We start from the raw sequence: 14,280 nt of genomic DNA on the forward strand, positions 1-14,280 counted from the left end.
GATCTTGGATGAGCAGGTTGTTTGCATATTGTATTCCCACAGCTTCTTTGATCACTAAATTGCAATAGGAGGAAGCTGTGGGCAGTATCTTGACTTTCCTGTAATCTATGGAGTGGCCAGTGGCAATGCAATGGTCAGTCACTGCTGATTTGTTGGGCTGTAGAAGGTGAGCATGTCATGGGTGTTCAATTTACCATTCTTGTACAGTACATATTGTTTGTCCTATGTACCCTTTACTAATCTAACAAGGAATTTCATATACACTGAGGTGTCAAAAGTCATGAGATAGCATTATGTACATAGACAGATGGCAGTAGTATCATGTACACAAGGTTTAAAACAACAAAAGGTGGAGCTGTCATTTGTACTCAGGTGATTCATGTTAACAGGTTTTCTATGTGATTATGGCCAGAAGACAGGAATTAATAGACTCTGAACATGGAATGGTAAGTAATTGGAGCTAGATGCATGGGACATTCCGTTTCAGAAATCATTAGGGAATTAAATATTCCGAAGATCAACACCGTTAAGAGTGTGCCAAGAATACCTCTCACCATGTACAACACATTGGCTAATGGCCTTCACTTAATGACCAAGAGCAGCAGCATTTGCATAGAGTTGTCAGTGCTAACAGACAAGCAACACTGCATGAAACAGCTACAGAAATCAGTGTGGTACATCCAACGAACATATCCGTTATCACAGTGTGGCAAAATCTGGGGTTAATGGGCTATGGCAGCAGACACCCAATGTGAATGCCTTTGCTAACAGCAAAACATGACTTGCAGCACCTCTTCTGGGCTTATGACCATATCAGTTGGACCCTAGATGACAGGAAAACTAAGGCCCAGTCAGATGAGTCTTGATTTCAGTTGGTGCACATCCCTTGAAGCCATGGACCAAAGTTGTTAACAAAACACTGTGCAAGCTGGTGGTGCTCCATAATGGTGTGGGCTGTGTTTACATGGAAGGGACTACTACAGCTACTTGGAGAGCATTTGGAGCCATGAATGGCTTATGTTCCCAAACAATGAGGGAATTTTTATGGATGACAATGTGCCACATCAGCAGGCCACAATTGTTTGTGATTGGTTTGAGGAGCATTCTGGACAATTCAAGAGAATGATTTGGCCACCCAGATTGCCCAACATGAATCCCATCAAACATTTACGGGATGTACTCAAGAGGTCAGTTCATGCACAAAATCCTGCACCAGCAACACCTTCACAATTATGAATGGCTATAAAGGCAGCATGGCTCAGTATTTCTGCAGGGGACTAACAACAACTTGTTGAGTCCATGCCATGTTGAGTTGCTACACTACGCTGGGCAAAAGAAGCTCCACCACAATATTGGGAGGTAGCCCACGACTTCTCTCATCTGAGTGTATACCTGCCTTTTATAAATGCAGAATATCTTGTACATATCCTAGAAAGGTTACCACCTTGCCTGGTGGAAAGAAGATCACATCCACTTAATGCCTCTTCATCATTCTAGCAATTTTTGAAGAAAAATTTCTCACACATGATAGAAAAGTGATAGACTTTATTATATCTCTATCTCTTCCTCTTCCTTTGATTGATAAGAAATTATCACTTAATTTGATGTTTTGACTTTGTCTTTATACTGACTATCTGCCAAGGGTACCAGTTTACTCTGTGTTCAGTAAATTCTGCCAGAGACTTACCTTGAAGATGACTGCAAAGTTAGCAGCTGAAATATTGTAAGAAAAAATAATACTATCCTAGATAAAGGACTGAAAGATTATGAAAATTTCAAGAAACAAACTTTATGTACATTATTTTATTGCTGGTAATAAATGGTGAGCTCAAAGTGCATTGTGCTGGTTAGTTTATTGAACATCCTTTTTTGACTGATTACAGACTAAATGTTTTGCACCACTATGTGTACATTAGTAACAATCAAAATAGGATGTTCAATAAACTAACTTTTTAATGTATACATAGGGGTTCAAACTCATTCACTCTACAACACTGAGTCCGCTGTTTATTAAGGATTAGAATTATGACACAGTGTTGTCTGCATTTTATAAATCATTCCATCATGTTCAGTGTTTTTGATTTCTGACATAAATGTATTCATGTCAAAATTTTTTAAGTTCACAATTTTATTTCAAGAATGTCTTAAAGCACATTGACAAAAGTACTTTAAAAACATATGCATACAGCTGTCTGATCTCTGTGACTGAGTCACAGTAGCTGCAGAAGAAACAAAGATATGCCTTCAGGATGATATATTAATTGTGAATGACAAAATAACAGTTGGGATAGACTCCAGACATATAACAAACAAACTAGGAAGCAACCTAAAAGTAGAAGTTGGGTGGTGTTAGGTAGAGCAAACCCTCCATACTTAATTTTTAGGTGTATAGCAAGATGAAAATTTAAAGAGTGAGAAACATACAAACAGGTTAAACAAAAAATTAAGTCAGTATTTTTATAATCTTAGCATCCTTAAAAATTCCTGTAGTGTTGATGCAGGGGTATGTTTGTACTTTGCACTCATACGTAGCACATTAAGATATGGCATCATATTTTGGGGGAATACCAATCTGTTGAAACACAAATTTATGCTTCAAAAGGGGGCAATAAGAATGTTTAAAAGGGTAACATACACAGAATCATGTAAAAATTATTTCAAGGAACTAAAAATCATGAACCTACCATGTATCCATATTTACAAAAGTATATGTTTTCTGAAGGCACACCAGGAACATTCTGTATTAAAAAGTCAAGTCCATGACTACAAACTGAGAAATATAGATGATCTTCAGAGAAATTAACACAAAAGCCATGTATCAAAATAGTGCTCTTTATCAGCCTAATATCCTGTTTAATTAAGAGAATATACCGCAACTCCACATATTCAAAAAAAGAGTTCAAAAAATGTCAGTTGCCTAGAATTTTTATACTGTCAAGGAATACTTAAATCACCAGCATTCAAAATAGAGCAGCTTATTTCCCTCATCATAGTGACCTGAAGTGCTGACATGAAAAATAAATTGTATTAATTTATTATTCTGGTTTAGTATCTTATGATTGTTGATATGTGTATGGTTTCATTTTATTTGTAAGTATTGTTTATTAGCCAACATGTAATTGCAATTTTTTCTTGTCTTTTTATCTATGCAAGGCCATGTATGACAAATCCTGTATCATATTATAATGATGAGCTACAAGGATGCAAAATATATAAATAAATATAAATAAACTTCATTTAGATACCTTTAAGAGAATGTACAACTGTTTCCTCTCATGAACACACAATATTATATAACACTAGGAAGAATAATCACTGCGTGCAAGGAAGCTACTCTGGTTGAATATGGCACACAATAATTCGTTTATGGGAGCAAGATAGTTTAGATACAAGAGGTAAACATAAGAAGTTGGTTTGAAACCAAAACTCAAGTGTAACTTACTTTGGGTACAAAAAAAAATAATAATAATAAATTAATTAATTGTGTTTGCATAAGGCTGATTTTCAAAACAACCCAATTTTTAAATTGCAAACATGGAGAAACATCAAGAGGAGCTTCAAACCTTAGTAAAATGAGTATAACTTACTGTTTCACAGAAAAGAACCTTCACTTTGTAGTTGGGTATGCATCACAATGACAAGAGTAAAGGTGTATGTTCAGCAGGAATTGAATTTATATCCAAGTTTGTACTTCAGTCTGGCATAAAGTTTTAATTTCTACAGAGTGTTAAGTCATTTATATTTTTTCTTGAAATATTAGGTTATGAAACAAATGTGATAAATTAAGTTAATAATATAAAGTGACTAGTTCTCACACAAGACTTCATTTTCATGTCTCATGCATGTAATTTGGGACGATAAACATTATGCCAGTAAGTGAAATGGACAGTGCCAGCAGAGATGAAGCCATAGACAGAGAATACACACATAAACCAGAAATGTTGGCTCCACAGTTTTCATAAAAAGTTAGAAATATGAAAGACAAGAATACATATTATAAATGTTCACACAGGGAATTGTCCAGAACAAGAAACTTCCTGGCAGATTAAAACTGTGTGCCTGACCGAGACTCGAACTCGGGACCTTTGCCTTTCGCGGGCAAGTGCTCTACCAACTGAGCTACCGAAGCACGACTCACGCCCGGTACCCACAACTTTACTTCTGCCAGTACCTCGTCTCGTTCGAGTCTCGGTCAGGCACACAGTTTTAATCTGCCAGGAAGTTTCATATCAGCGCACACTCCGCTGCAGAGTGAAAATCTCATTCTGTCTAGAACAAGTTATTTTGAAAATACAAGTAGGCACTGTACCAGATTATGTTGTAGACCAGTGAAAGTGGGATGGTTGCAAGTAATAAGAGTAATGGATTTATAGATGGAAAAAGAACAAGGTATTAATATGTGTGAACATAATTACCAGAAGACAATTTAGGAGGCAGGGGTGAGGAAGGAAAACAGAGAGAAAAATTGAGACATGCAAAAGTACTTGGATGATACACAATTGTTAAATACTACAAGGGACAAGATAGATGGAAATGACTGCCTGATAAGTTTTTAAGAACTGGAAATAAATAGATCTTTATCTTCAAGCAAAAGGAAATGAGGCATTAGAAACATATGAAAAAGGAGACAGGTGAAGATTCTGAGAGGAACTACATATATAAATTCTATGAAGAAGACATTAATAACTGCAAAACCAATGCTAAGTAAGTTTCTGTATTCACTTCTTATACTTGTAAATGTACAGCCAAGGTTTAAGATTTATAATATCTGTAATTCTGTATGATTCTGAAGAAGACAAATTACAACTGATGACAGGATTTTGTTCTGAAATACATACTACAGTTGCTGAAAATTATAGTAATGTATAAGGTGTGGGTATGGCAGGAAAGTAAATTTGAAAATGTGGATCACAGAAGATGTTATGACAGGGAATGTAGGAGGTTTGAAATATGATGTCCACTAATAGTGGAAAGAAATGCACAATCATAGCTGGAAGCTCAGGAAGGAACTGAACTGAATACAAAAGAGAAGGTGGTATAATTTTTATTAGGAAATAAAAATGGCTGATATAAAGCTGAATATTAAGAAGCAGTATTCTTTTAGAGGCTGTTCAAATCCAAAAGCAATCTCTTTCTGAACTGATTCTTCTCTGTCAGGGTTATGAGTTTGAAAGTGACATCACATAGCACATTCGCACAGCCATCAATAATTATTTGTTGGTTCTTAAAATTTTCATAGATACCATCTACTACCTATGGACTCATCCTCAAAAACAGATACTGAAAATTGGAAAAAATAATCTGAATTTCAAGTTTGAAGTATGGGAATGACAGTCAGTGATTTAGTCAATCATTTACTACAACTAGATCTTAACCAATCACATATGGTTATTTGTGAAAATAGTAATCCTATGAAGGAAGCACCCTTATGATAATGACACACATAATTCACAGCAGGATATAATAGGTAAAAGATTAGAGTTACAGAGCATTGTCGTGCCTCCACACTAGGGCATTATGCTCTCCATAACACCGGTCAGACCAGTGCCAGAAGATGTGGTCATGTTGTGGAGAAAAGCCTGTGGCTCACAAGCTATGTTACTGCAGAGGGTGCAGAACAGAGCTCTAAAACTTACTTTGTGCCTGCTGAGTGTCTAATCAAATCATCTTCTGCACAGAGAAATGTGTATCTTGCTGCTGTGTGACAGAATTTGGCAGACTGCTTACTCCTTCTATGAGAAGTCGGGTCAGTCCTGCAATTGGCTTGTCCTGGAACTGGTTCACCAACAACACTACAGACCAACAACACTTTGGCTGGACTTGCTGTGAGAATAATTTTCTCCACAGCAGCCTGAGGACAACTCACCTCCACACCACCTTAGGCCAGTCATGCTGTGAGAGTAATTTTCTCCATAGAAACTTGAACATAGAAACTGAAACAGTCAGTTAGTCTCTAGATCACCTGGGGCCAATCTTGCTAGTCAGGTAATCATAACACCACATCAAGAGGTTCAATGGGAATAACGTATTGATGTTTAACCTGCACACATGCAAAGCAAGGGATGCTTGCCAGATAGGCAATTAGCAACAGAGCAATGTCCAGTACAGGGGCTGAGGAACACCTGCTGTACTGCCATACTGGATGGCACTGAACATTTTAAGTTGTTCTGTGATGTAGGTTAATCTTGTGTGAGATTTCAAAGCCACTGTGAACATGGTCAGTCATAGAGGGTGATTCAAAAAGAATACCACAACTTTAAAAATGTGTATTTAATGAAATAAACATAATATAACCTTCTGTTATACATCATTACAAAGAGTATTTAAAAAGGTTTTTTTTCACTCAAAAACAAATTCAGAGATGTTCAATATGGCCCCCTCCAGACACACGAGCAATATCAACCCAATAGTCCAACTCGTTCCACACTCTCTGTAGCATATCAGGCGTAACAGTTTGGATAGCTGCTGTTATTTCTCATTTCAAATCATCAATGGTGGCTGGGAGAGGTGGTCGAAACACCATATCCTTAACATACCCCCATAAGAAAAAATCGCAGGGGGTAAGATCAGGGCTTCTTGGAGGCCAGTGATGAAGTGCTCTGTCACGGGCTGCCTGGCGGCCGATCCATCACCTCGGGTAGTTGACGTTCAGGTAGTTACGGACAGATAAGTGCCAATGTGGTGGCGCTCCATCCTGCTGAAATATGAATTGTTGTGCTTCTTGTTCGAGCTGAGGGAACAGCCAATTCTCTAACATCTCCAGATACTGTAGTCCAGTTACAGTAGCACTTTCGAAGAAAAAGGGACCAAAAACTTTATTGGTTGAAATGGCGAACAAATGTACAACTAAATGAAACTTTATAGCTCCCTTAATTCACTGACAGATAGTGCTTAGCTCTGCCTTTTGTCGTTGCAGAGTTTTAAATTCCTAAAGTTGTGGTATTCTTTTTGAATCACCCTGTATTATGGAATTGAATTCCAGGTGGCATATGATGGTAATTTAGTCACAATTGTGGGAAAGACACACATAAGAAAACCAGACAGTTCGTAAACTTGAATACAGATGAAGAAATATTATATTGCAGTAGCATGGCAAGCACCTTATTTACTCAGAAGTGATGGGCTATAGACCCTAATATCAAATATTAGCACAACATTTGTGCCATCACCTGTGCACACAGATTGTAAACATTTGCTGTGTTGTGAACTCAAAAGTATATTCCTTTATGCTAAGTACACTTAAAACCTCCAATGTATATAGTGGTATGTTAGTTGGCAACAAACGGTTTTCATCAAACTATTGCTACTTCAATTTTGATAACAGTGATATACGAGTATGTATAAAATGCTGTAATGGTGACTGTTAGGCCACATGGAGTATTATCAAGTGTCATACCAGAAGCAACAGTAGTGTCTATCATTAATTCAATAAATATGCTGATATGTTAAGCTTTTAACTCTATCAAGTGTAATATGTTACACAAAGTATATCAGTCAGTTAGTCACATATTTAAATAACAGGTACTGGTAACTGACCAATGCAGGCACAATGATATATTCATAATTTGGAAATATAAAGTACACTGACCCTCTTTGAACATTGCTTTGCATTATCTCCCAATGTCAATTAATAGATCATCAAAGGCAACAGCATTTCTTCCTCAGTTGCTACTTCAGTTATGTAGATAAGAAAAATTTCAGATTTTGAAACGAATATCTGTTTTATTTCTAATCCTGCATGTTTCAGCTGTTCACGGTTACAAACAAACTAAACATTCAGTTGTAAAAAATGGAATTTTTTATCTACATGATAAACATAATGGAACCATTTTTTATCATTGCATACACATCCAGGTGGAGGGTCATAGCTTCAAAATTCATGACTACGCCAAAATTGTGATAAAATTTCACAAATGCCTCAAAGTAAATAGTTTAAAATTGAAGAAGTATAACATAATAATCAACTGATTAAGACATTATGAAGCCCAAATTAATTCTTGAATTTTTGATAGGCAAGTAAAATAGTTGTCTTGCTTTGTATATCTCTGGATCTGGCATTAAATGGGGTAATATTCTGAAGGGGTACTACAGTCACTAATGCAGTGTTGATAATATAGAAATATGTAGTCACTGTGACCTGCACTGTAAGTAATCACACCTTCCTCATGAGCCTCTTCAAGCCATTTATGATGTTCACACTAATGTCTCAGTAAGTACGCTCCATAATAAAGTTCACAGTAAGGAACAGAAATATTTTCTTTTTGGTTATCAAGATCATCAAGGCCTAACAGTTCATATCCCTGTAATAGACCTAGATGTAAGACCTGTCCCATACATCTCCCACCACCACCTACTCAAGTCCAGCCACAAACATCACCTATCCCATCAAAGGCAGGGCTGCCTGTGAAACCAGCACCAGCTGCAATGACTGTGCTGTATTATATGTGGACATGACAACTAACAAGCTATCTATCCACATGAATGGCCATCAAAAAACTATGGAAAAGAAAGAGCTGGACCACCCTGTTGCTGAGCATGCTGCCCAATGCAATGTTCTTCATTTCAATGACAGCTTCACAGCCAGTTCCATCTAGATCTTTTCCGCAAATGATAGCTTTTCTGAATTGCACAGTTAAGATCTCTCCCTACAATGTGTCCTACATTCCTGTAGCTCTCCTAACATCAACCTTCATTAATGATTGTCCTTACCTATCTAGCCCCTTTCCTGTTCCCATTCCAGCACTACACAGCCCTCCATCCCACCAATTCACTCTCAGTCTTTTCACTTCTCTCCTTTTCTGTTACCCCCCCCCCCCCCCCTCCCTCTGTCAAGCTCCCTGACTGCACATAGCTGCCCTACTCTACCTCCACCTTGTCTCTGTATGCTCCCACAAGCAGCACTTTATCTCGCCACCCCTCCCCCCTTTCACTACCCTGCTATGCCGCTCCCTCCCCATCCCAGCATCCTCCCTAGTGCACTACCTCGTCGTTGCCTCTCCTATCATGCACTGCTGTTCACACTCAGTCTCAGTAGCCAGAGACTGTGACCATGTGTCTATGAGTTGCATTTGCATGAGTGTGTGTGTGTGTGTGTGTGTGTGTGTGTGTGTGTTTTCTACTTCCAATGAAGACCTTGCTGGTCAAAAGCTCACTTTCTGATAGTCTTTTTGTTGTGTGTATCTGCAACTCAGCATCTTTCACTACATCTTTCAAATGATAGAGCACAGCAATCAGCCATCCTTTTCTTGCAGGTTTTATTCACCAAATCTAGATTTTGACTAGTGCCTAGCCATTATCAATGCACCATTTCATAGAATCAATGCACCATTTCATAGAATCAATGCATGTTCTAATACATCAGTCCCCTGTTTTTCAGGCTTCTGTCACAGTCCTTTCAACACTATTGTTTAATTTCACATTTTCTTAAGCACAATAAGGGGACAACACCCTAACCATGAGAAACAATCCCATATTGTAAGACTGTCTCCTCTATACTTCACTTTTCGCACTGCACATGATGTGCAGTAGTGTTGAAAGAAGTGTGACTTAAGCCCGAACAACAGGGGACTGATGTATTAGATCATGCATTGATTCTATGAAATGGTGCATTGGTAATGGTTAGGCACTAGCCGAAATCTAGATTTGCTGAATAAAACCTGCAAGAAAAGGACATCTGATTGCTGTGCTCTATCATTTGAAAGTCATATCACAGTCGCTGAGTGCACTCATGTTCCTAAAGGAAGGTAACCTTTCACTATACAGTAAGCAGCAACTATCATTCTCATACTATTGTTAACTCCATCCTGGATTTTCCATTGTTACTGTGTTTGTAAGGTGCTTCCAAATCATAAAGGATATACGTGGTGAACACTATCAGATCAAAACTATTTGGACAGTTCTCTATGTAATACAGAATTGACCACTAGATGGCACAAGAGGTGCATCCACTTGTATAAAAGAAAGTGTTATCAGAAGAGAATTAATAACAGCAGAATGGGCAGGTAAGGAGAGCTCAGTGACTTCAAATGTGCAATAGTCAATGGATGTCATCTGAGCAACAGTGACATTTCAACCTTTCTAAAGCTGCCCAAGACTACAGCTGGTGATGTGACTGTGAAGTGGAAAATGAAGGAACAATAACAGTTACACCAAGACCAGGCAGACCTCACATACTGACAGACAGGAACTGTTGAGTGCTGTGGAGGGTGGTTGTAAAAAATTGCATGGAACCAGTAGAAGGAATCACTCAATATTTCCAAAGTGCTACCAGAAATCCATTTAGCATAATGAATGTGTACAGCGAGTTAAGAAGAATGGGTTAAAATGATTGAGCAGCCCCTCATAAGCCACACATTTCTATACTCAGTGGTAAGTGGTGCTTGAAGTAGTGTAAAGAGCTACACTACTGGACTGTGGATGACTGGAAGTGAGTGACTTGGAGAGATGAATCACTCTATACCCTGTGGTAATCAGATGACAGAGAGTGTGTTTGGTGAATGCCTGGAGAACATTACTTGCCATCACCTGCAGCGCACAAAGTGAAGTATGGAGGAGATTGTGTAACAGTAGAGGGTTGTTTCTCATGGTTAGGGTGTGGTCCCCTTATTGTGCTTAAGGAAATGTGGAATTTGGATGAATATGAATACATTTTATAGCACTGTGTTCTGTGTCAATATGGGAACAGTTTGGAGATGATGATTGTATCAGCATGACATACATCCTGTCACAAAGTTGCATCTGTGAGGCAATGGTTTGTAGATAACAGCATTCCTTAAATGGACTGGCCTGGCCATAGACCCAATCTGAACTCAATGGAACATCTCTGAGATAAGATAGAATGTTGACTTCACTTCAGATCCTAGCATCCAACACCATTACTTTCTCTGGTTTTGGTTCTTGAGGACAGATGGGCTTCCATTCCTCCACAGTCATTCAGAAACCTCACTGAAAGTGTGCGCATCAAAGTTCAAGCCATAATAAAGGCAATAGGTAGACACATCCCATATTAATGTCCACTAATATGTGTCTGAATACTTCCAATCAAATAGTGTATATTCGAAAGCCATATAAAGATGAAGACCATCGAACAATAGCACTTGAGGCAAATAAAAATAGGGATCACAGTCAGAGTTTCGATAAAGACATTCTTCAAAAAGTTATTCCTTGGAAAACTACACTGCTGGAAAAGAATCACACCACCAAGAAGGAGTTGTCAGACACAAACGAAAGTTGGTAGGCATCTGAAAGGTAATGTCTATTTAAATTTTGTGTGGCACTAATAGTGCAATTATGAGGATGTAAATCAGGTTTGCTTTAAAAACAGGCTGCACCAGTAATGAGCATTAGTTACTTTTTGGACTGGACATAGGGTTGATGTTAGTCAAGAATTCCTTTAAGGTGACAAAGATGCCATTATCAACACCTTACTGAGTTTGAACAAGGTTATGTAATAGGGCTACAGGTCACTGGATGTTCCTTCTATGATGCTGCAGAAAGATTTAGCAGGAATGTAGCCATTGAACATAACTGCTTGCAGCAGTGGTCATGAGAATGTACGGTTGCAAGAAGACCGGGCACCAGATGTCCATGTGGCACTTCCGAGAGGGAAGACAGTAGTGTTCAGTATTTGGCTCTGGTAGATCACACTACATCTGAAGCAGCAATTTGAGCTGCAGTTGGCACCACAGTGACACAATGAACTGTTACAAATTGGTTACTTCACGGACAACTCTGAGCTAGATGACCTGTAGAGTGTGGTCCACTGACCCCAAACCACCACCATTTGCAACTTCGGTGGTGTCAAGTGAGAGCTCATTGGAGGGCGGGATGGATGTCTGTTGTGTTTTTATGATGAAAGCTGGTTCTGCCTCAGTGCTAGTGATGGTTGTGTGTTGGTTAGGAGGTGACCATTTGAGGTCCTGCAACTAACCTGCCTATGTGCTAGACACAATGGGCCTACACCTGGAGTTATGGTCTGGGGTGCAAATACGTATGACATCAGGAGCACTCTCATGGTTATCCCATGCAACACAACTGCAAATTTGTATGCCAATCTGGTGATTTGACCTGTTGTGCTGCAATTCATGAACAGCATTCCATGGAGTGTTATCCAACAGGACAACACTAACCTACTTACCACTGTTGTAACCCAACATGCTCTACAGAGTGTCAACATGCTGCCTTGCCCTGCTCAATCACCAGATCAATCTCCAGTCTAGTACATATGGGACATCATTGGACTCCAGTGTCATCCACAAACAACATTAACTGTCCCTCTATTCACTGACAAAACGAATGTAACTCCATCCCACAAACTGACTGTACAACAGAATGCATGCACATTTGCATGCTTGCATTCAACACTCTGGCAGATACACTGGTTTTTAATGTACCAGTATTCCACATTTGCAAAGGCTTATCTTGCCCTTACATAAACCTGTGAGCTTGCAATGTTGTTGTTGTTGTGGTCTTCAGTCCTGAGACTGGTTTGATGCAGCTCTCCATGCTACTCTATCCTGTGCAAGCTTTTTCATCTCCCAGTACCTACTGCAACCTACATCCTTCTGAATCTGCTTAGTGTATTCATCTCTTGGTCTCCCTCTACGATTTTTACCCTCCACGCTGCCCTCCAATACTAAATTGGTGATCCCTTGATGCCTCAGAACATGTCCCACCAACCGATCCCTTCGTCTGGTCAAGTTGTGCCACAAACTTCTCTTCTCCCCAATCCTATTCAATACTTCCTCATTAGTTATGTGATCTACCCATCTAATCTTCAGCATTCTTCTGTAGCACCACATTTCGAAAGCTTCTATTCTCTTCTTGTCCAAACTATTTATCGTCCATGTTTCACTTCCATACATGGCTACACTCCACACGAATACTTTCAGAAATGACTTCCTGACACTTAAATCAATACTGGATGTTAACAAATTTCTCTTCTTCAGAAACGCTTTCCTTGCCATTGCCAGCCTACATTTTATATCCTCTCTACTTTGACCATCATCAGTTATTTTGCTCCCCAAATAGCAAAACTCCTTTACTACTTTAAGTGCCTCATTTTCTAATCTAATTCCCTCAGCATCACCCGACTTAATTAGACTACATTCCATTATCCTTGTTTTGCTTTTGTTGATGTTCATCTTATATCCTCCTTTCAAGACACTGTCCATTCCATTCAACTGCTCTTCCAAGTCCTTTGCTGTCTCTGACAGAATTACAATGTCATCGGCGAACCTCAAAGTTTTTACTTCTTCTCCATGAATTTTAATACCTACTCCGAATTTTTCTTTTGTTTCCTTTACTGCTTGCTCAATATACAGATTGAACAACATCGGGGAGAGGCTACAACCCTGTCTTACTCCCTTCCCAACCACTGCCTCCCTTTCATGTCCCTCGACTCTTACAACTGCCATCTGGCTTCTGTACAAATTGTAAATAGCCTTTCGCTCTCTGTATTTTACCCCTACCACCTTTAGAATTTGAAAGAGAGTATTCCAGTCAACATTGTCAAAAGCTTTCTCCAAGTCTACAAATGCTAGAAACGTAGGTTTGCCTTTCCTTAATCTTTCTTCTAAGATAAGTCGTAAGGTCAGTATTGCCTCACGTGTTCCAGTGTTTTTACGGAATCCAAACTGATCTTCCCCGAGGTTGGCATCTACTAGTTTTTCCATTCGTCTGTAAAGAATTCGTGTTAGTATTTTGCAGCTGTGACTTATTAAGCTGATAGTTCGGTAATTTTCACATCTGTCAACACCTGCTTTCTTTGGGATTGGAATTATTATATTCTTCTTGAAGTCTGAGGGTATTTCACCTGTTTCATACATCTTGCTCACCAGATGGTAGAGTTTTGTCAGGACTGGCTCTCCCACGGCCGTCAGTAGTTCCAATGGAATATTGTCTACTCCGGGGGCCTTGTTTCGACTCAGGTCTTTCAGTGCTCTGTCAAACTCTTCACGCAGTATCATATCTCCCATTTCATCTTCATCTACATCCTCTTCCATTTCCACAATATTGTCCTCAAGTACATCGCCCTTGTATAGACCCTCTATATACTCCTTCCACCTTTCTGCTTTCCCTTCTTTGCTTAGAACTGGGTTTCCATCTGAGCTCTTGATATTCATACAAGTCGTTCTCTTATCTCCAAAGGTCTCTTTAATTTTCCTGTAGGCGGTATCTATCTTACCCCTAGTGAGATAGGCCTCTACATCCTTACATTTGTCCTCTAGCCATCCCTGCTTAGCCATTTTGCACTTCCTGTCAATCTCATTTCTGAGACGT

The 14,280-nt window shown here is 39.0% G+C and overlaps 1 protein-coding gene across 1 annotated transcript in view; it reads right to left on the reverse strand.

Annotated features, from left to right (window-relative positions):
* The window catches only part of LOC126471256 (ankyrin-3-like), a 636,759-nt gene that overhangs the window by 200,926 nt on the left and 421,553 nt on the right, over positions 1–14,280 (reverse strand). The gene's annotated exons all lie outside the window — the stretch shown is intronic.

Source organism: Schistocerca serialis, chromosome 3 (genome assembly GCF_023864345.2).
Source record: "Schistocerca serialis cubense isolate TAMUIC-IGC-003099 chromosome 3, iqSchSeri2.2, whole genome shotgun sequence".
NCBI lineage: Eukaryota > Metazoa > Arthropoda > Insecta > Orthoptera > Acrididae > Schistocerca > Schistocerca serialis.